Here is a 21,997-nt window from a genome sequence, read left to right as displayed (position 1 = left end):
CCGAATCGTTCACCAAATAGCTGATAACTAGTGTATACCAAGTCAGTGTTTTCAAAAAACATACAAAGGTTAACTACAAGGTGCGAGGCCAGTTTCATAAATATCAGATTGTTACTCTGAAATGGCTTACATAATGGTAGATGTGCCTGGTCATAAAAATGATTGACGGGTTCGGTTCCCTAAAATCTGATAATGTCTGTTAAATGTTGCAAGGATTATTTGCAATGAATCCAGCTAAACACCATTTGCCGCCTCAAGGTCACGTAATAGTACAAAGGGCTAAATAAATCCAACAGTAATTATTTATTATTTGTTAACCTTTTGGCTCTGTAGCAGAGTTACAACACACCACTGAATATCATGTTCCACCTGCAACATTTAACTCAGTTCTGCATTTAATTCTCAACTGACCACTAGACCAAAAAGAAATGAAAACACTCACCCAAATCCAAAAAAATTGGCCAAACTCTGCTAATCAATATGGGCGAATCCACACATTTGCTTGACAAAATTAGATCAGAAGATTTGAATTAAGAGTTTAATTCGCCGTCTTGTTTTGACAGCAGTGGGCTGGTAATCCCCAGATATCAGCGTCTCGAATTCTAATTACATAATTCAGATAGCGAGTCTTCGGTTACAGGTGACCGTGCTGCGGAGCTGTAGTATTATTGCGAACGCGTCATATTTAATAAAAGACAATTACTCCCAGACAGTGAGCAGTGAGCAGCGTACTTATGCTGGAGACGAGTCTGGTGTGTATTAATAGCTGGGAGCTTTGCACTCTGCTCTGCCGATGACTGGGCACTCATTCCGAATAGGCCTGGATTACGCTGCTGCTGAAGTCTCGGGTACATCTCCACCCTAGCACCACACCCAACCACGGCGACAGACCTGCAATCCTATATTCATTGGGTTACTCGGTTACAGCACGAGGAAGGCTGATGTCAGCCCACTGCTATCCCCCAGGCTCACGAGGGAACGGCTAGGAGCGAGAAGCAGGAGAAAACATGACGAGACTAGGAAGAAAACGGACATGAATTAACAAGCAAAATGCAAAGAAGCGCACGATTTAAGACTAGGGAAATGAAGAACTAGAAAGGGAAACCAAAAAATGGAACAGGGAAGATCTAGAGACACCAGGGAAAGACAAGAGCCACTCAAGAATAGGCCAACGAAAATGAAAGAGGTTACAGGTTACTGCAAATGGACAAATACAGAACTATAGAATGCTCCACTGGTGAGAGAATTACTCTCGACCATTTACGAAGAAAAATAACATTCCAATTGCCAAAAATCACACTATATCTGCTCAGTTTTCAGGACTGTATAATGTGCAACTGGAGCTTAAATGTAATGAAAACGCGGTCAGCTTTTAATAGGTTAATCAGTGTTGTTCTAAGGTGATAAAGGAGCATTAGAAGGTAGATTTGTAGATCAACGTCTTTGTTTGCCATGCATACATTTAGACTTTATTTTAAAATAATAACTACGCTTATTGAAAATCTGCCTATACCTTGAACTCTTCACTGCTAAAGTTCTGTCATTTTATTGTCAGTTACAACAGATGAATATCGTTTTGAAAATACTTTGTATGAAAGTATAACCTAACATACAGCTTTTTTTCGACAATGCAACTTTTGTGATGTTATCAAAGAAAATAGCCAAAGTGTTCGAAATTTTAAAAAGGCAGTTCAGAGGCTCATATGAGCGTTTGTCTGAATAGGCAAGTCACCAATCTAAGGCTCTGGGAGAATTTCTTATAATTAAAAAAAAAAAAAATTGTACTAAGGACTGTAATTTACCAATTAATCACTGAACAACAGATCAAATGTTGATTTTGAATGCAAATCTATACACACCAAAAAGTTAGCTGTAGGACAAAAAAGGCTAATGGGCAGGGGTAATATTTAACACGGTTTGTTACTGAAACCGTTGAAGACATCTTAGTGAAGCCTACAGATATGGCCACACCTACTGACTTTACATTATTTGCAAGTCTATAAAGTGAGTAGTACAGGGCTGGAAAAGAGAAACAATTTATTTGCACATATAAAGCACAAGAACATTGCAGTTAGAGTTATGTAAAACCAAACAGGTCAGGTGGACAGAGATTTAAGCTGTGCTTAAAGATAAAGGGGCCTACTTTACACTATCAGAATATGTAAAAATCAACAAGACTATATTCCACTTAAAAGAACATAAAATCTGCATAGTGGGCATCATGTCCTGTTCAACGGTCAAAAGTCCTGGAAGATATGAATTACAGGATAATTCCTACTGCAAATATTAGCACACCTACAACGTCCTAACTGTTTGGCATTCAGTAACATTTGGAATGTATTCACTATTATAACTGAAGTGCACTTAAAAAAAAGAAAATGTGTGCTCTACTGTACCCATACACTTGCATCTACATGGATTCGCTAATTTTTAGGTTGAGCTTACCAGACAGCACAGATGTCTGATGGCGAAACATTTTGTGGCCTACCAAAAACGTATTGGGGTTTGGAGCCCACCTACTGCATACCACCGACTGGCCTTCCTGTGAAGCTCATTAGCCTACTTTTTATTTATGTACCAGCTTATCAATTTCATGTTTGACCTTCCCATGGAACATAGCCTCTTTACCATATTTTTGATTGGATGGCTTTGGTGCTTCGAATGGCTGCTTTCCAAGCACTACTTTTTTTGTTCTGGGTTAAATACTTCATAAGAATGCACAAGCTATTCAGCAGTCTCATGTGCGCTTCTCTCCCACTGCACTACATGTTGCTCTGTCACCTATGTCCTTCTCCCCCACCCACTCCACGTTGCTCTTGCACTCATTGCTTCTCATCCCCGCCTTCGGTGCTGCATTACCCCACTAACGCCCTTCTTATCACTCACCTTCTGCTTTTCCTCTCAGCCCCACCTCTGCTGTTGCTTCGGCACTTCCAACTGCTCCCTCAGTGTGGCTTCCACACTCCCAACCTGCACCTTCACTCTTGCTTCTGCCCACAAAGACCCTCTGTGTTACTTCCTCATCCGCACTCTCACATTTTTCCCTAAATTTATGTTTCCATCTCTGTAAATTTTGAGAAAGAAAAAAAAAAAAAAAAAAAACACACCTCATGTCATTTTGTAGGCATAAGCATGAGTGGTCATGCGCTCCTACACAATGACGCGACCCCCACGTCATAGCGCTTTTAAAAACTTTTTCCTTAGCTATGTTACACAGCACTAGAGATGCTGTACAGCTTAGCTAAGAACAATTCGCAAATCCAACAGGTCCCAAGAGAAAAACTATTGTCTTTGCCACTGCATGTCTGAGAATGAGTCCCAAAGTTATTTTCATCATTAGAATAAGAGCTCACAATTTCATGTTATATATGTTTTTTGGACTTTTCTGTCTATCTATGACCATATTTTTTGTTTTCTCCTTTTTGTGATTTAATATTCCTTTTTATATTTCAGAAAAAAATGAATCAGCAGGATTTGATTGTGCTAAGTACCAATAAACAATAAAGCACTACAATCACTTGAAATGTAAGCATTGTAGTTTTTGAACGTGTGCATACTAAAAACAGTTAATAAAACAGTTATAAAGGCTTCATCAGGAAAACCTAACGGTTTGTTTTTAAGTTCTATGACGTTAATATGCACATACACGGGCCTTATTAGCTTGAGTGACTGGATGGATAACTACTAAATGAAGGTCTAATGTCTTTGCACAGACAGCGATAAAGGTTACTTTATACATGCATGTGTAAGAGCAGGTAAAAAAAAATGAGAGCATTCATTAAAAGCAGAGATATTACTCTTGATAGAACATTAGGAAAACAGGGCATCTTCTTTTATAAAATGCATTTACTGTTAAGTGACAGACGGTTGAATGCATGGGCAAAATGGGCTATGGCCCAGGAGCCCTACCTATAAAGGGGCTCCTGCATGAACCATTCTGGACAGTCCCACACTTTCTAGAGTTATAAAACAACAATTTTGTTTACTTACCTTTTTTGCACTAGCCCAGGCTATCTGGCCAGTCCGATCCGACCTAAAAAACAGAGAAGTAACAAATGAACGAGTTACTTACCTTCGGTAACGACTTTTCTGGTGGATACATTAGCTACCTGTGGATTCCTCACCTAATGAATACTCCCATGGCGCCAGCATTCGACGGAAATCTTCTTCCTAGCTTCTGCACGTCGACGAGGACGTCACTCTAGCCCGCGCGACGCCATCTGACGTCATACAGGCAATAAGAGGTCCTCGCCGACGTGAGTACCAACATTTTTTTACGTGCATGAGAATAATAACCCAATGCAATGAAAGAGCAAGGCAACATCCCATAACATTGTAAATCACACACCATTGCAATAAAATGGCTGTAGATTTAATATAACTCTCCTTTTTTTTTTTTTTATCAAACAAACAAATATATGCAAATCATGTATATACAAAAAGATATATATATATACATACACATACATACACACACAAACACACACAAGTATCCATATATACAAAATCTATTGCAGCCTTGAAGACCAAAAGGAGCGCCCTCAAGGATTACTTGGTAAGACCAGAAAGGCAACGGGGAGGCGGGTGGGACCGTGAGGAATCCACAGGTAGCTAATGTATCCACCAGAAAAGTCGTTACCGAAGGTAAGTAACTCGTTCTTCTGATGGATACAACTACCTGTGGATTCCTCACCTAATGAATAGAGTCCCAAACCAGTACCACGCCCGGTGGTGGGTGCCGAAATGGTCGAACCAAGAAATCCTGCAGCACTGACCGTGCAAAATGGCCGTCCCTTCTGACCTCAGAGTCCAGACAGTAATGTTTCGCAAAAGTGTGAAGGGACGACCAAGTTGCAGCCTTGCAGATGTCGACCACAGGAACACCCCTGGCCAAGGCCGAAGTGGCCGACTTAGCTCTGGTGGAATGAGCTCTAATGCCATCAGGAGGATCCTTCTTTGCCAAAGAGTAACAGATTTTAATGCAAAGAACAACCCACCTGGAGAGTGTTCTCTTGTGGACTGCCTTTCCTCTCCTCTTGCCCACGTATCCGATGAACAGCTGATCCTCCAGCCTGAAATCCTTCGTTCTATCAATGAAGAAGCTTAACGCCCTCTTTGGGTCCAAGCGATGTAGTCTCTCTTCCTCCTTAGAAGGATGAGGCGGAGGATAGAACGTGGACAAAGTAATTGTCTGGGCCAAATGGAAAGGTGAAACAACCTTCGGGAGGAAAGCAGCCTTGGTCCTCAACACCACCTTATCCCCATAAAAAGTTGTATAAGGGGGTTTTACCGATAAGGCTTGCAACTCACTCACTCTCCTTGCAGATGTTATAGCCACCAGGAAGACTGTTTTAATAACTAAATACCTTAAGGGGCAAGAATGCATAGGCTCAAAAGGGGACCCCATAAGGAAAGTAAGGACCAAGGACAAATCCCATTGAGGCATAACGAATGGTTTTGGAGGATATTTATTTAGAAGACCTTTCAAGAATCTGAGAACAATAGGGGATTTAAATAACGATGGTTGGTCTGGAAGACAAATGAAGGCTGACAAAGCCGACAAATAACCCTTAATGGTAGCCACTGCACAACCTTTCTGCGCTAGAGACAGAGCAAAAGACAAAACGTCCGACAGATGAGCATGTAAGGGATCAATCTGTCTCTCTCCACACCACATAACAAATTTAGACCACCTATTAGCGTAGATAGATTTAGTGGAGTGTCGCCTGGCCGCTAATATAACATCCACTACATCAGGCGGGAGAGAGAAGGAACTCAGGTTGCCCCGTTCAATCTCCAGGCATGTAGGTGTAGACTCTGGAGGTTGGGGTGTAAAACCTGCCCCTGCGACTGCGAGAGGAGGTCTGCCCTGAGAGGGAGACGGAGCGGAGGGCACAGCGAGAGTTGGAGAAGGTCGGAGTACCACACCCTCCTTGGCCAATCCGGAGCTATTAAGATGACTTGGGCCCGGTCTTGGCGAATCTTCCTCAACACTCGAGGAATCAAGGGTATGGGGGGAAACGCGTAAAGCAACTGGTTGCACCAGGTTATCAGAAACGCGTCCCCCAATGCTCCCTGCACCGGATACTGGAGGCTGCAGAATAACGGACAATGCGCGTTCTCCAGAGTGGCAAACAGATCTATCCGAGGAAACCCCCACATCTGGAAGATTAAACGGACTTGATCTGGATGGAGACGCCACTCGTGGTCGGCCGAGAATTGGCGACTGAGATTGTCCGCACGTACATTCAAGACCCCGGCCAGATGATTTGCTACCAAGCAAATCTGATGGTCCTTTGCCCAGGACCATAGTCGAAGAGCTTCTCTGCAGAGAAGGTACGACCCTACTCCTCCCTGTTTGTTTATGTACCACATCGTGGTAGTATTGTCCGTCAGGACCTGTACCGACTGACCACGAAGGGAAGGGAGGAAGGCCTTGAGAGCCAGACGTACAGCCCGTAACTCTAACAGATTGATATGAAACATCTGTTCCTCTGGAGACCAAAATCCTTTGATCTCCAGATCCCCCAGATGAGCTCCCCACCCTAGAGTGGAAGCATCCGTTATGACCGTGGCCACTGGTGGCGACTGCGCGAATGGCTTTCCTTGTGAAAGATTGTTGCTCGCAATCCACCACTTCAAGTCCACAGCAGCATCTCTGGAGATCTTGACCACACCTTCGAGATCTCCTTTGTGTTGAGACCACTGCCTTCGGAGGCACCACTGAAGAGCCCTCATGTGCCAGCGAGCATGCGTGACCAACAGTACGCAGGAGGCAAACAGACCGAGCAGGCGAAGGACCTTGAGGACTGGAATGACCGCTCCACCTTGAAACATTGGAACCAACGCCTGAATGTCTTGAATCCGCTGAGGCGGAGGAAAGGCTCGATTCAATGTTGTATCCAGTACTGCCCCTATGAACAGGAGGTGCTGAGAGGGCTCCAGGTGAGATTTGGGCACGTTCACCGAAAAGCCCAGGTCGAACAACAACTGGGTTGTTGACTGCAGATGATGTGACACAAGCTCCTGAGACTTGGCTTTGATCAACCAGTCGTCCAAGTAAGGGAATACTGATATCCAATTCCTTCTGAGCTCTGCCGCAACCACCGACATCACCTTCATGAAAACTCGAGGTGCTGAAGTAAGACCAAACGGGAGGACCGCAAACTGATAGTGCTGCGACCCTACCACAAACCGGAGATACTTCCTGTGCGACTTGAGTATCGGGATATGAAAATAAGCGTCCTGCAAGTCGACAGACACCATCCAATCTTCTTTGTTCAACGCCAAAAGCACCTGTGCTAGGGTCAGCATCTTGAACTTTTCCTGTTTGAGGAACCAATTCAAGATCCTCAGATCCAGGATCGGTCTCAACCGACCATCCTTCTTGGGAATCAGGAAGTACCTTGAGTAACAACCTCGACCCCTTTCCTGCTCTGGGACCAACTCCACCGCGCCCTTTGAAAGGAGGACTTGAACCTCCTGTTCTAGCAACAGGAGGTGTTCTTCTGAACAATAAGATGGGCGGGCGGGATGGGGGGCGGAAACTCCCGAAAAGGAAGGGTGTAGCCTTTTCCCACAATACTGATAACCCAAGTGTCCGTTGTAATAGTCTCCCACTTGTGGAGAAAATGCCGTAACCTTCCCCCTACAGGAGAGGAGTGAGTGGGAAATGGTGGAAGCCTAAGGCTGCTTTCCCTGCTGCACCCCTCCAGAGGACGAGGAAGAGGCAGAGTGCTGTTGAGAGGCTCCTCTGGTGCGGGCCCTACCTCTCCCTCTAAATGATCTATAGGGGTGGGAAGAGGCAGGTTGCTGGAATCTCCCCCGAAAGGAAGAGGAGGAAGAGCCACGCCCAAATCCACGAAACCTCCTGAAAAACCTGGAAGAGGCAGAGGAAGAAGGAGCTTGCAGCCCTAACGATTTGGCTGTGGCCCTGCTCTCTTTAAATCGCTCCAAGGCCGAATCTGCCTTGGCTCCAAACAGTTTGTCCCCATCAAACGGGAGGTCCAATAGGGTCGACTGCACGTCTGCAGAAAACCCTGAATTACGGAGCCAGGCCTGTCTCCTTGCCACCACAGCCGTGCCCATCGCCCTAGCCACCGAGTCGGTCGTGTCCAGCCCAGACTGGATAATCTGGGTTGCGGCAGCCTGGGCGTCCGAGACAACATCCAAGAGTCCCTGGGGAAGCTCCGTAAATGAAGATGAAATATCGTCCATAAGAGCATGGATGTATCTCCCCAGAATGCAAGTTGCGTTGGTGGCCTTCAACGCCAAACTGCAAGATGAAAATATTTTCTTGGATTGTGCATCTAGCTTTTTGGAGTCCCTGTCTCCAGGTACCGTCGGGAAAGACCCAGGCGCTGACTTCGATGAACAGGAGGCTTGCACCACCAAGCTCTCCGGCGTAGGGTGTCTAGAAAGAAAGCCAGGGTCAGATGGTGCAGCTCGATAGCTCCTGGCCACAGCCATATGAACCGCTGAGGAAGATACTGGCTTCTTCCACACCTCTAACACCGGATCAAGCAAAGCCTCATTAAACAGCAAGAGAGGCTCCGCTGCAGCAGAGGCCGGATGCAATACCTCCGTCAATAAATTCTGCTTCGCCTCTGCCACCGGCAAAGGCAGGTCCAGAAAGTTAGCTGCCTTCCTTACCACAGCGTGAAAGGTAGCAGCCTCCTCCGTATACTCCCCTGGAGATGAAAGGTCCCACTCAGGGGAAGTATCCAGCCCACTGGCCGTATCCAGACCATGCAATCCATCACCAGAGTCCTCAACCTCTCCTTCCTCCAGGACTCGTTGGTACTCCTGCTCTTCCAAAAGACGGAGAGCACGCCTCCTCGAATGTAGTCTCTGCTCGATACACGGAGTCGACATGGCCTCCGCCGAAGATCAGCGCCGATCTCCAGCAGTATCCGACGCCGCGTCCGGCGCCACAGGCAGCTTCGGCGCCGTTGAAGGAGCAGGACGAAGAGATCTTGGAGCCGATGGACCCACCGGAGTCACAGGACGAAATCCTGACGTTGACGGGATGGAAACCTCCGGGGCCAATCCCTCTGAAGCCCCCGGAGCGGCCACCGGCGCCGAGCCCACATTCCCAAAAGGGAGAAAGGGCATAAAGGGTGCCGGCCGTAGAGGCGCAGGATCACCCAATGAAAAGGCCAAAGGCCCCGAAGAACCAGCCGGAGCACCCCCTGGAGCCATCTGTTGAAAGATGGTATACATCGCATTCAGGAATGCGGTACTAACGGCTCCAGGGGTGGGAAAAGCCGGATACTGGGGTGCCTGGATCGAAGGCGACCCCGACGCCGGCCTCGACGTCTGCGACGCCGGAGACAACACCAGAGGCTGCATCACCTCAATCACAGACGCCTGTCCAAGCGATGTCGGTGACGCCGGAGAGGGCAACGGTGTCGATGGATGCGGCATGACCGTGGGACTGACCTCCCAAGTTCTCCGACGCCGAGCCGAAGGCGACCTCGAACGAGTCTCCTTGCTGAAATGACGCCATGAATCTCTACGGCGCCGGAAGTCTCGATGACGCCGATGAGACCTTGGCGAAGAAGACTTTTTATGATTTTTTCCTTTCTCTTCGACCTCGCCATGAATAGTTTAGCCTCACGTTCTTTGAGGGCCTTCGGGTTCATGTGCTGACATGAATCGCAAGTCACGACGTCGTGGTCGGAGCTCAAACACCATAGACAGTCGGAATGAGGATCTGTAACGGAAATCTTGCCCCCACACTCTCGACAAGGCTTGAAACCCGACTTCCTCTGAGACATTATTACCGCAGAGAAGAACTACGCAGCAGAAAATACACTGTAACTACGAAAGTAACAGTAGCTCCCTCGAAGATAACCGTTTCGAATGCACGGAAAAAAGGGAACTGACGTCGGCGAGGACCTCTTATTGCCTGTATGACGTCAGAGGCGTCGCGCGGGCTAGAGTGACGTCGACGTGCAGAAGCTAGGAAGAAGATTTCCGTTGAATGCTGGCACCATGGGAGTATTCATTAGGTGAGGAATCCACAGGTAGTTGTATCCATCAGAAATACCTATTTTGATTCTGGTTTGAATCAGCAGAAACTCTAGCCTTTCTAAGTGCAAATGCCCAGACCTGTTGCACAGGCCTTTATTCACCACGTACCACTGTGTAGTAAATATTAGCATGGGGTAGTCTCTCTGATTGCAATGTCCTAGCAGAGTAGCTGCTTCCAGGTGGTGCGATAACAGTTTGCTGGCTCCTGACTCTGAATACCTGTCACTCGCAGCACAAGCAGTGAAGGAAACACGAACCATGAGCAGCATATGCCAGGATAGGCTGGGCAGACTAGCTACAGTGTAGATTGTGGGTAGAAGGCTTGGTCGTATCTAATATTTATCTGAATAAAATACAATCAAAAACAAAAATCCAATGAACACAAGCTAAGTTATGATCTTTAAAGATTAAATCTTACTAAAGCACTTGGAAATACAATAGCTCCAACTGGTCCTAACACACCGTAGTTGACTGAGTCGTTCCCAATAGTCTGATGCCACAGGCGCTGGTCACAGATTCGCAGGGATCCCCAGGCACAGTACCTTTGAAAACTAAGAAACAAAGACGTCGCGGGGAGTCGTGGAGGTGATGTGTCGCTGGAGCCGGTGCGCTGTCTGTCCCTTACTGCGCCCGGAGAGGTGAGGCGTTGGTTCCACACTGCGAGGCAGGGGAGGCATTGGTTCTGTCCGGTTGCAAGGAGAGCTGGAGTCGATTCCTTGTGACCCGGCAGGGGGCTCAATGGATCCAGTCGGTCAAGAAGTGATGTGTTGACTTCACTATGTCGAGATCAGACTGCGGGACATCAGTGGCAACGTCAGACTTGCGTTGCAGGCTGCGGTCATAGCGGACAGCAGGGACCATGAAGCCGGAGCAGGCAGCGGGTGTGGCGTAGGTGCTAGAGTAGCTGCAGTCGGTGAACAAGCTAGAAGCTAGTAGACTAAGGGCCTGATTACAACTTTGGAGGAGGTGTTAATCCGTCCCAAATGTGCAGATATACCACCAGCCGTATTACGAGCTCCATAGGATATAATGGACTTGTAATACGGCTGGTGGTATATCCGTCACTTTACCGTCACTTTTGGGACGGATTAACACCTCCTCCAAAGTTGTAATCAGGCCCTACGGTCCTTTGTGTGAGGACAGGACACTGGCCTTTGAAGAATAAGAGATTGCCCCTCCACCCTTCCTGCCTAGGGAGACCCATTCATTATGCAGATGAATGCAGATGTGACCGAGTGCCCCGTGTTTATGGCTGTCCGGATGGAATGCACAAGGGGTGCTGTCAACCAGTACAGACCAGATGTGGAATAAGGCAGGCTATAATGCACAGATGGCAATAATTGCAGAGAAATGCCCACTTTCTAAAAGTGGTATTTCTAAAAGTAATATTAAATCCAACTTCACCAGTAGGCAGGATTTTCTATAACCAATCTGGCCATACTACACGACATGGCTACACCTTTCAGATCAGAATCTACCACTTAAAAGTATATGAGGGCAGTTCTAATGCAAGTCTATGAGAGGAGCAGGCCTCAAAGTAGTAGTAGTAGTGGAAACAAATTTGAGTTTTTCACTACCAGAAAATGTAACACACATACGTACATGCCCTCCCTTTTATTTACATGGCACCCTGTCCTATGGGTTACCTGGGGCCTACCTTAGGGGTGACATATGTAGAAAAGGGGGAGTTTAAAGCTTGGAAAGTAGTTTTAAATGCCAAGTCGAAGTGGCAGTGAAACTGCACACACAGGCCTTGCAATGGCAGGCCTGAGACATGGTTAAGGGCCTACTTATGAAGGTAGCACAATCAGTGCTGCAGACCCACTAGTAGCATTTAATTTACAGGCACTGAGCACCTGTAGTGTACTTTACTAGGGACTTCTAGGTAAATTAAATATGCCAAATGTGTTGGAGCCAATGTTACCATGTTGGGGGGAGGGGGGAGACAGCACATGCACTTTAGCACTGGTCAGCAGTGGTAAAGTGCGCAGAGTCCTAAAACCAGCAAAAACAGGGTCACAAAAATGAAGAGAGGCAGGCAAAACGTCGGGGATGACCACCCTAAGGTTGTCAGGTCTAACACGTACCAACAGGCTTTCTGTTTTTCTGGCATGTAAGACCACAGTTCATTTTGCAGTGCAAAGCGGAATGAGCGAGCCTGCGTAGGCTGCTAATATTTATGTTTTCTGGTGCTAGCTAGCCAGAAAGATACTCTTTGTTAAGTGTTAGGCCCAGATGTAGGATGCCCAAGGAAGACGGTTGTCAATTATATGGCCAAAGTCACCAAGGGTGTGAATGAGATGAAAAGGAATAAAAAGCTTAAATCTGTTCTTAACAGGGGGCCCAGAAATATGTATGGCTCAGGGTGCCCACAAATCTTAAATTGTCCCTGTTATGCGATGCTCAACAAAAAGACTACAAGCGGGGGGAAATTAAAACGTAAGCAAATGCCATCAATTAACTCCCGCTAGAAAAATGTATAAAAGTGTACATTGCTAGAGTGCAACCAAAATTACCGCTGTGGAGCCCCACAAGAGCAGATTACCAAGTATTAGGCTACAAATCTCAGTAATTAGCAGTGGATAGGTTTTCACTGCCCATGGCCTCGCCTTATCTAAACATCAGTCCGTCCGAGAGATGCCCTGGAAGGCAGTCACTCATGGGCCAGGGCCTCCCTATGAAGGGGGTGAGGCTTCTTCTGTCGCAGGCGCTTAAGTGAGCCGCGATTAGTGTTAAATGTTTGCTGAGAGCACAAGTGGAAACCAAAAGCAAACACCTACGTGAATGGGTCTAATCTGAAAAACTCATTGCTCCAGACCCTTCCTGTACTTAACGAAGGTCTGATCGCTCTACTTCAAAAGGTTTGGGGATAAATATAAGAACCTCGACTGAATGTTGCTATTAAACGTAGTTGCAGTTAAATAGTTGGAGTTTATTTAAAGAACTTAATATGAAAAGTAATTTTAGCGCAGCAACGTACATTCTACGTATTTGTATTTCCAGCTGGGAAAAAAAAAAAAGTTGATGGAGCAATAACGGGTAGAAGAAACATTGGAAAATAAGCATCAATTTGTAAATTATCAACCATATAAAGGTTAGCAAGGAGTGGAGCAGTATCTATATATTTTAAAAAATTGATTTCTATTGCATGCAGTATGTCGCTGAGCAATAAAATCTGGCAGTACATCTACAGAAGAAACAGATATCCTTTAGTGGGTCAACACAAAAAAATGAATATATTTTTTTTAAAAGTACGAGCTAATAGGTTTACAGGTCGATACACACACATTCATAAATCAAATCAAATCAAATCATTAACATTTATAAAGCGCGCTACTCACCCGTGCGGGTCTCAAGGCGCTAGGGGGGAAAGGGGGGGTTATCGCTGCTCGAACAGCCAAGTCTTTAGGAGTCTCCGGAAAGCGGAGTGGTCCTGGGTGGTCCTGAGGCTGGTGGGGAGGGAGTTCCAGGTCTTGGCCGCCAGGAAGGAGAAAGATCTCCCACCCGCCGTGGAGCGGCGGGTGCGAGGGACGGCAGCAAGTGCGAGGCCAGCGGCATGCTACAACCGAATACGTACATATTTGTCAAGTGGTGTTAGTCTACCGTAACAAGTCAATTTATTGCAAAGTATGTGGGTCTTAGATTTCGTGCTTCCAGCCTTGCACTCTATGTGATATTGTCTCTGGGGTGCCTATATTGGTACTCTTTTTTTAAAAATAAAACAAACCTAGGAGACACCTCACAAGAGCGACTAGTGGTTACACTGATGTGTCCCAGGCTTCTCATTATTTGCATGGGCCACAGATCAATAACCAGAGTGGAGAGTAATGGCAGTGTATGTAGCAGATGCCCATCATTATTGGCACTGTTGTGGTTATCAGTGGTAACCACCCGTGGTTGTGCAACCATAATTACATGACTTTGTTGCACATTGTCTGGGCCTTAAGCTATGCCTTGACCTAGTGTATCGATCCCTTGACTATCTACACGTAAACTGAGCAGCCGGCGAGATAAAAAATGTGTTAGGTGTTCCCCTTCTATTTACACATCACCAGATACACATTAAAAACCAAGGGTATGATAAACCTTCATTACTTAAGGTGGACATGTTTCACTGCAAAACCCTGACTTTTGGGATAGGCCTAACACACAACAATAACATGTTAGGTCTGCATTCTAGAACAGTGACGTAGGAGACCAACAAACCTGCCAGCAGCATGGACTCACCTCATAACCCTGTTACGAATTCCAAAGTGACAAACACTGTGATTATTAGTGAAACAATTGAGAGAGCGTAGCTTATATAATCTATATTAACATGAAATGCTTATGAATTAAGGTGTGATACTGCCGCATAGAAACTATAGTAATAGCAATTTCGCTTAAACGTGCACTTGAATGGTGACCACGAAGAGTGGCCATCAATGTATACGCAAACTAATAATGATGATCAAAATGTTTATGTTACGTTCAAATGAGCTTATACTAACATTTGCGTTATTAAATCTGTATTGAAAACCTCATAGGCCTTAAGTTAGCATGAGCTGCAGCTTAGCTGTTTGGCTCTCATATTAAATGCATTTTTCTATTTTTCAGTGTGCTGACTCACAAGGGGCCATGACCCGGTTTGTTCTTTTTCTTCAAACTTGGAAGATGAATGTAACCATGTAGATCCGTTTCCCACTGCTTCTCATTGTCTTGAAAACTAAAGGTTCTAAATGAATTGAAACAGTGTAGATTAGTGTAATGTACAAGGTCATTCAAACCGGTGAAGACAATGGAACTGCTGACCAAAAGATGTGCAAAGAATTACAAAGGGATGAAGTCACACCGGACGTGCCACCTCTGAAGACGTCAATTATGAATACCAATCAAAGACTTGTAAACCAATATGGGGTGAAGATTAGGATTACCTAATGTTTAATTTGATAGGTTAAAGATAGTGGGGTATAGCGAATGTCCAATAGAATTTTGGGGGAATGTACTACGAAAAAGGGATAAAAACCCATGCCACGAGAGGTCATTTAGAATTAGGTAGGGAATACTATTGATTTTATCCAGAAACTCTGTCTGGTGACTTGGTGGTTTACTTAAAACCATCCTCGCCCTTGGATTGCCCATTTATACTTTACCTCCTTACGAGGGAAGTGCCCTTTTTCCCCCAGAAGCTGAGTTCTGACTGATGGCGACTTGACTGATGTCCTGAAGACGAAGACTGAACCTGTGCGCTGACCTAATTCTTTGGAGGGTAATTATGACAATGCAATTGTAACTTCTCTGTTTGCTTTTCCTTTCTAGGTACCAACTGCTTGCTTTTGACAGGGACCATAGCTAGATGTTTTCCAAATTGGTGTTTAAATTGTTTTGCATTAAGCCCAACATGCTAATGCCAATCAGTGGTTAGGACAGGTGTTCACCAAAACTGACACAAATAGACAAACGACTGAGACTATGCTTTGTTGAACTGACGCAATATTAACACTCTGCTAAACTTGATCTATGTTCAAGCCATGTTATGTTATGATGTTCGTGATTCTCGCTTTAATGAAATCTTATCAAAGTTGCAATATTGTGACTATGCTATTATGTTTCTTGGTGTTGAGATTAACGCATTTGCTCTTAGATTGTAATTAATAGGGAATAAAACTCATAAAATTCTACTAAACAAGGTGTGGTTATTCATGGCTGAAAGGTCATGGTAGCGTCTTTTGAATTGTTTAATGACTGACTAAAGTGAAATGCATTGTCGTGATAAATATTGATGACATTATTGATGTATTGATTGATATATTGATTAGCTATCTCGACCTACGGTGTCTCAACTGGGTCAAAAGATTAATTGGCCTAAAACGAGTCCTGATGTGTAATAAAATATCATAAAAGGACACGTTAATACACTCTAGATCATACAGGGCCATAAAATTCACTAGTACTCTATTAATTTAACAATTGCAGGAATCAAAAAGGAGGTTTTTGCGAGACACTGCACTGTCTAGCTATGTCCTCTAGCCCTGAAGAAATTGCCCTACCTCCTTAGCAGTGAAACATGCCAGCCTTCAATGATTAAGGTCCATACATGCCCTTGGTTCTTAATGTGTACTGATTTAATGTTTAAATAAAAAGAGAGGGAACATCACCACCGACACATTTTTTATCTCACTGTCTAATCAGCATATTCAATAATAATAAACACACATGCTCAAGAAGGACCACTTCCAACTGTCAATTAACCTAGGGTGCACTAGGGTATCTGGTTACCACTGGTAAGTCACAACAGTGCCAGAGATGACAATGCATCTGCTACATAACCTGCCAATACTCAACACCCCCATCTCCACCAGTAAAAAACTGAGACACTTTATAGGACACATCACTGTATCTGCTGGTGGATCTGGTAGGGTCTTTAAAAAAGAAATACATGTTTTAAAAAAATTCCAATATGGGTATTACAGATTTTAGTACACCAGCAGAGACAATATAACTTCTACTTCCACAGGGTGGAAACATAAACATCTACGACACATATGCCTCACTACAAATTAAACCTTTATGGTGAGCTAACACTACTGTACATACATTTGTTGTGCTCAATTGGGGCATACTACCATATATAAACTTTATGGGTGGAGGATGCCTAATTGATTTCACTTGTGACTCCTTTTGTTTAAAAGATTCACAAGGGGAACTGCTTTGGACAAGGCACCTGGGGCTGAAACAATGTAGGGATTTATAATTCACCTATTATCTTCTAGTTTTTTTCAGGACCATCCAGAAATATAAAATGTTGACAACAGAGGAGGACCACCAGTATTTCCCAGTTTCCCAGATATTTTGTAGACTCTACCCATCATAAGCTCTACAATCAATTTTGTTTACCAAATATAGACCACCACCCAGAACCCATAAACCCCGCCTTCACACACTACCAAAAAGGCCACACAGGCTCACAGCCAAGAGGTGTTGCCAAAAAGACTTTGAAATAAGGACACTGTTTATTCCAGAAGAGCCACTTCCAGAGCACAGTTTAGAAACACATCAAACAACATTAACTTTTTGAGTAAGCTGATATAAAAAGCTACAAGTGGGTCATGTGTTTGCCCAAAGGCAATAATATGATGTGGATATATGCTGTATTGGTGCATGCTTCTTTTATTATATGCTGGACAGAAATGTTAATGACATACACCTTAGACTACAACACCACATCGACAACGTCAGCGTTTGGTACAGGCATCTGCTATTTTAGGTAGACCAGTCTACCTGCCCTTTATAAACTTTGTGAAGCATGTAGAGTAGCCGCCCTAAACCTAACTGACCTCATCTGCCTTTGATACAATGTAAAACATCATTCCATCTGGCTTTCAGACCGTGGAAACAGGCCAGATAGAAGAAATACTAAAATGATTTCTATACTTCCTAAAAGATAGAACCCAGACCTTGGTTCCAGTACTGACTAATCGAAAAAGCTCTTCCTAAATATGGAAGGTTTGGACCACAGACACAGATATATCTACTATTTATCAGCATATACCCATTGGTCCCTTGTTGGCACACTAGTCAGAGCAACAACTTCTTAGTCATCAATCACATAGATATAAACTACATATACACCCCATTACAAATCTCTGGACCTCTCTGCTCCGGCATCGGAAACTAAAATAACTTAACGTCATTCAGAAAAATCAGAAGACAAAAAATATGCATGACTTCCACCCTTAAACCAGTCCTACAGCTGAAATACATGTCAATAGGGGGGACTGACCAAGATTAATCTCCATATGGTTTGCTGCACTCTGCAATGGCGCAGACAAGCTAAAGAAAATGGAATGGAATCTGACTACATTAAACATAAACAGTTCCAACTTATTCAAGCAATTGCATCCATCACGTTTGCCCTGTCCAAGTCCTACATTCAATTTTATTCACTTAACAGACAAGAAAACAGCTCTACTTTCCTACTTCATCCATACCTTGAGCACCAACTGTGGCCACCAACAGCCTATGAAGAGAACTTAAATGTTTAAAATCGTATTAATAATATTTCTGGGAATCCCTACTTGAGGTTTCTAAATTACTACAGTTAACGCTGTGAAGAGTGGCGACATGCCAACATAGTATGGAACAATATGAAAAGGCACAAAAAATTAAATGTGTCACGAATTACCATCATGTAGAGAAGTTTAAGTTCCATACTTTCACAATCATCCACAGCCTTAGTATTGGCTGACAGCCCTGCTTACACATAAATTATCAACTTCACTGTGCCGGCTGACAACTTCTTTACTTTATCTTGTATTTCATCTAACGAAAATTCCTAGATAATAAATTAAAACATACTACTGACATTCTTAATGACCACGAAAGCGGTGTGTCTCGCTGCTAACTCATGGCAGTAACTGGGGCACACACAGATACCTGTCCTACGACCAGACTCCATACGTTTAAGTGTTATCATGGAGCATTAAAGGAGGGAAATTTCCAATGCTTACTCCATGCGGCAGTCAGATGTCACGTGTCACTATGGGGGCCAGGGTCAGAGGGAGCACCGCCGACAGGCCGGCGGTGCCCCGCAGGGCATTCTGACCGCGGCGGTAAAGCCGCGGTCGGACCGGCAACACTGGCGGTTTCCCGCCAGTGTACCGCCGCCCTTTTGAATCCTCCAAGGCGGCGCAGCTAGCTGCGCCGCCGAGGGGATTCCGACCCCCCCTACCGCCATCCAGTTCCCGGCGGTCCGCCCGCCGGGAACCGGATGGCGGTAGGGGGGGGGGGGGGGGGGGGTCGCGGGGCCCCTGCAGTGCCCATGCCACTGACATGGGCACTGCAGGGGCCCCCGTAAGAGGGCCCCTACAAGTATTTCACTGTCTGCTTGGCAGACAGTGAAATACGCGACGGGTGCAACAGCACCCGTCGCACCTTCCCACTCCGCCGGCTCGATTACGAGCCGGCATCCTCGTGGGAAGGGAGTTTTTCCCTGGGCTGGCGGGCGGTCTTTTGGCGACCGCCCGCCAGCCCAGGGAAAAACTTAGAATACCCTCTGCGGTCTTTTGACCGCGGAGCGGTATTTCGGAGGGGGGGAACTCTGGCGGGCGGCCTCCGCCGCCCGTCAGGGTCAGAATGACCCCCTATGTCTCCTAGGTTCTAAAACAAACACCACTCCCTTCTTAATTCCTTCCACGATGTGCCTGATCCTCCTAGATGTTAACTCATTCTCTCCTTTTCAGTATAGGTGATATGCAGGGGGTGAAGGTCAGCAGTGAAAAACAAGGACAATAAAATAGTACAGAACTGTACTACTGGACATCAAACGCACAATACCGAAATGCTGCGACGACGGGTAAAGAAACTGAACACTTGCAAGATCCCAAGAGGTCAAAAAGGGGGACGGGCGGGGGAAATAAATGCAGCGGGTCAATAATGTATTATATGAGAGTGGGCAGCATCTGCAGTTAGTTCTAGTTTTGGGATGAAATGAACATTAGTGTCATCCCTTTAGGACTGGTGGGATTGGATGCGATCCCCGATTTTCCATTCACGTTAACAAGCCTGCGCTAATTCAGTAAAGTAAAACGTCAGCTGTAAATAAATACAATTAAACATAAAAACGTTCCCATCACAAGAGTGACCGACCCCTTCCGTGTGTGATTTAGCCCATTCACACCACCCGAAAGACGCGATATCATGGTTGACAGGTAGACATAGTTTCCATTTAGCCATAAGGAATGAAATCTACACAGCGCAGAGCCCCGCCCTAGAGCCATGCAGCACGGAGATCAAAGCTAGGCGGACTGCAGAGGTTACCACTTAGGAGCAGCAAATATTTCGTTGCAGTGATCCTTCCCATCAGTTGAAAGACATCGGAGGACCAGGTGGGTTTGCAGTATCTCAAAGCGCAGATCCATCAATACCAACAATAACCGCCCTCTACTCGGACTCAAATTTACATGGGATAAAAATGCCCAATGGCCCCAGAAAAGAGATGGAGGCTCTCCAGGGAACGCGTATAACCCATGGGAATGTAGAGTTCCTCGAGAGATGTTCATAAAGACGTTCGGGCTCCCTACATTTCCCGGAACTCTTTCAGTAAAAGTTATAAAAGAGTATTACTCCCTATGTCCAGTGGTACTCTCTCTGTGCAACAAAATCATTGGAGCGATGTCAGTGCAACTGACTGGAGTTTATGCTTAACTCACCAAAACGAACCAATGCTGGGTCATCATATTTATGCTCCCCCTCCACTATAAACCTGTGTTGTGAACCAATACATAGCCATAGTCATAGAGTAAATCCGCACACGCTGGCGTCTCCGCACACAACCCAAAAAGCAGTGTAAATCAGGGCACTGAACACCGTCCCTCACTAAGTCACATAAAGCCAACAGGGCAGTGACGTCAAACAGAATACCAAAGCAGAGTCCTCACACAAGTACCGGAATGAGAGCAGTGACATCACCTAATACACCCTATTCCAGTCCCTCCACCCCCACCACTTCAAGCAATAAATCAGTGCAGAAGTGACGTCACACACCGCCCTTGGTTAATTGAAAGAACTAACGTCACAGAAGCAGCTGCTTGAAGTTATGCCCGCCACTGTTTCTCACCTTGCCGGTCCCAGACTTTTGCCCCGGCTCTGCTCCTCCTCCGTTCCCTGCTTCGCTGCCTACAGCTCAGCCGGGCCCAGTATCTCCGTCCACACAAAAGTCGTGCTAACTGACAGCACCAGCAAGCCAATGGCTGGGGCGCGAGACTTAAAGGTCTCATCCAATTGCAAACGGGGTTCCAAAGGGAGTCTGGTTCAGGTTCTGACTGGCAGAAAGAACAGCCAATGAGAGCTGCGCAAGCCTAAACAATTCCTGCGTTCACATGTGGGACGTTAGAAAAAGGACAGGTCCAGCAGAATTATTAAACACTAAACTGAGCGTTAACTGATTGCATGGTTTACCCAATGAAGAGTGCTCAAGCACTAACGTTTTTCACCAGTTAAACTACACTTCTCTGGCAGGGGCGGGACAAACTATCGTTGTACAATACCAAAATTAACGGACAGGAGCGACTATCCCAAGTGCGGGCGGGTCAATACCTTAGTCCAATGATAAATCTCCTTCTAGAAGGGGCGGGTCTGAGTGCAACAATCTGTCACTTTGAAGGCTCGAGAGCATAAGTTTTTGAGTTTCTATAACATGGCGTTCTCCTTGAGACTGGTGTGCGTCTGTTTCTGGTCGCAGGCTTTTTCGAAACAACAGAAGCGACTTATATTTATGAGATTGTGGGTGGCGATTTTTTTCAATGCACCATTTCATTAAACCTATAGAAAAGACTTGCAGTGCAGTAACTCTTTAGTGACATTATCCACGATTAACATACAGGGATTGCCGAAACTTTCTTTACTTTTTTATTTTCGGTAAGTATCGTTTGTATATTAAACAAAAAAACAAGAGAGCATGTCAGTTATCTGTTGAACAGAATCTACATGTTTTCAAATGATTGTTTATCTAGTAATGCCCCCCTTATTGTACTCTGGGCATTTGTGTCTCTCATAACGTCCCGCAATGATATTCATTAGCTTTCTTTTCTACAGCGACATTTGCAGCTTTGTGTTCAATGCTTGGGTTCTAAAACTGTGTTTTCATAACATTTCCTCTGAAATAGTGTTGTAACTTTGCTTCATATTTGCTACATTGGACGAAGAAAGGCGTTTTGTCTTAAAGATCCATAGCTTACAGATTTCCCTTCTCCAATTTCCAAGTGTACTAGTACCTGTCTCTTTTTCTAGTTCTTGTGTAGTGTTGTCATGTGATTTGTTCCTTAGGGTCCAACGATAAGCCTAGTTCTGCAGAGCAGAAGCCAAGCAGCGGGGCCACTCATGGGGAGATTCCAGAAATCAGCAAGCTGAGTGGATGCTGTGGGCACCAACCAACATGCCTTTAAATTGGCTAGAAACAGGATCTGCTTGTTGGTCACTGTAG

At 45.2% G+C, this 21,997-nt stretch overlaps 1 protein-coding gene across 34 annotated transcripts in view; it reads right to left on the bottom strand.

The window, feature by feature from the left end:
* MAP4 (microtubule associated protein 4) overlaps positions 1-20,763 on the bottom strand; it is a 1,914,856-nt gene extending 1,894,093 nt beyond the window's left edge. For 31 of the 34 annotated variants that reach the window (XM_069210826.1, XM_069210834.1, XM_069210837.1 and 28 more), the window contains exon 1: positions 20,633-20,763. The gene's annotated coding sequence lies outside the window, so the exon portion shown is untranslated. Of the gene's footprint in view, positions 1-13,376; positions 13,513-20,632 lie in introns of those variants that run through there. The other 3 variants (XM_069210830.1, XM_069210827.1, XM_069210829.1) reach the window with 3 other exon arrangements.
* Positions 20,764-21,997: the final 1,234 nt, after the last annotated feature.

Source organism: Pleurodeles waltl, chromosome 10, assembly GCF_031143425.1.
Source record: "Pleurodeles waltl isolate 20211129_DDA chromosome 10, aPleWal1.hap1.20221129, whole genome shotgun sequence".
Taxonomy (NCBI): Eukaryota; Metazoa; Chordata; class Amphibia; order Caudata; family Salamandridae; genus Pleurodeles; species Pleurodeles waltl.
Note: the sequence above shows the minus strand (reverse complement) of the source record. Positions and strands in the feature narration are given on the sequence as shown.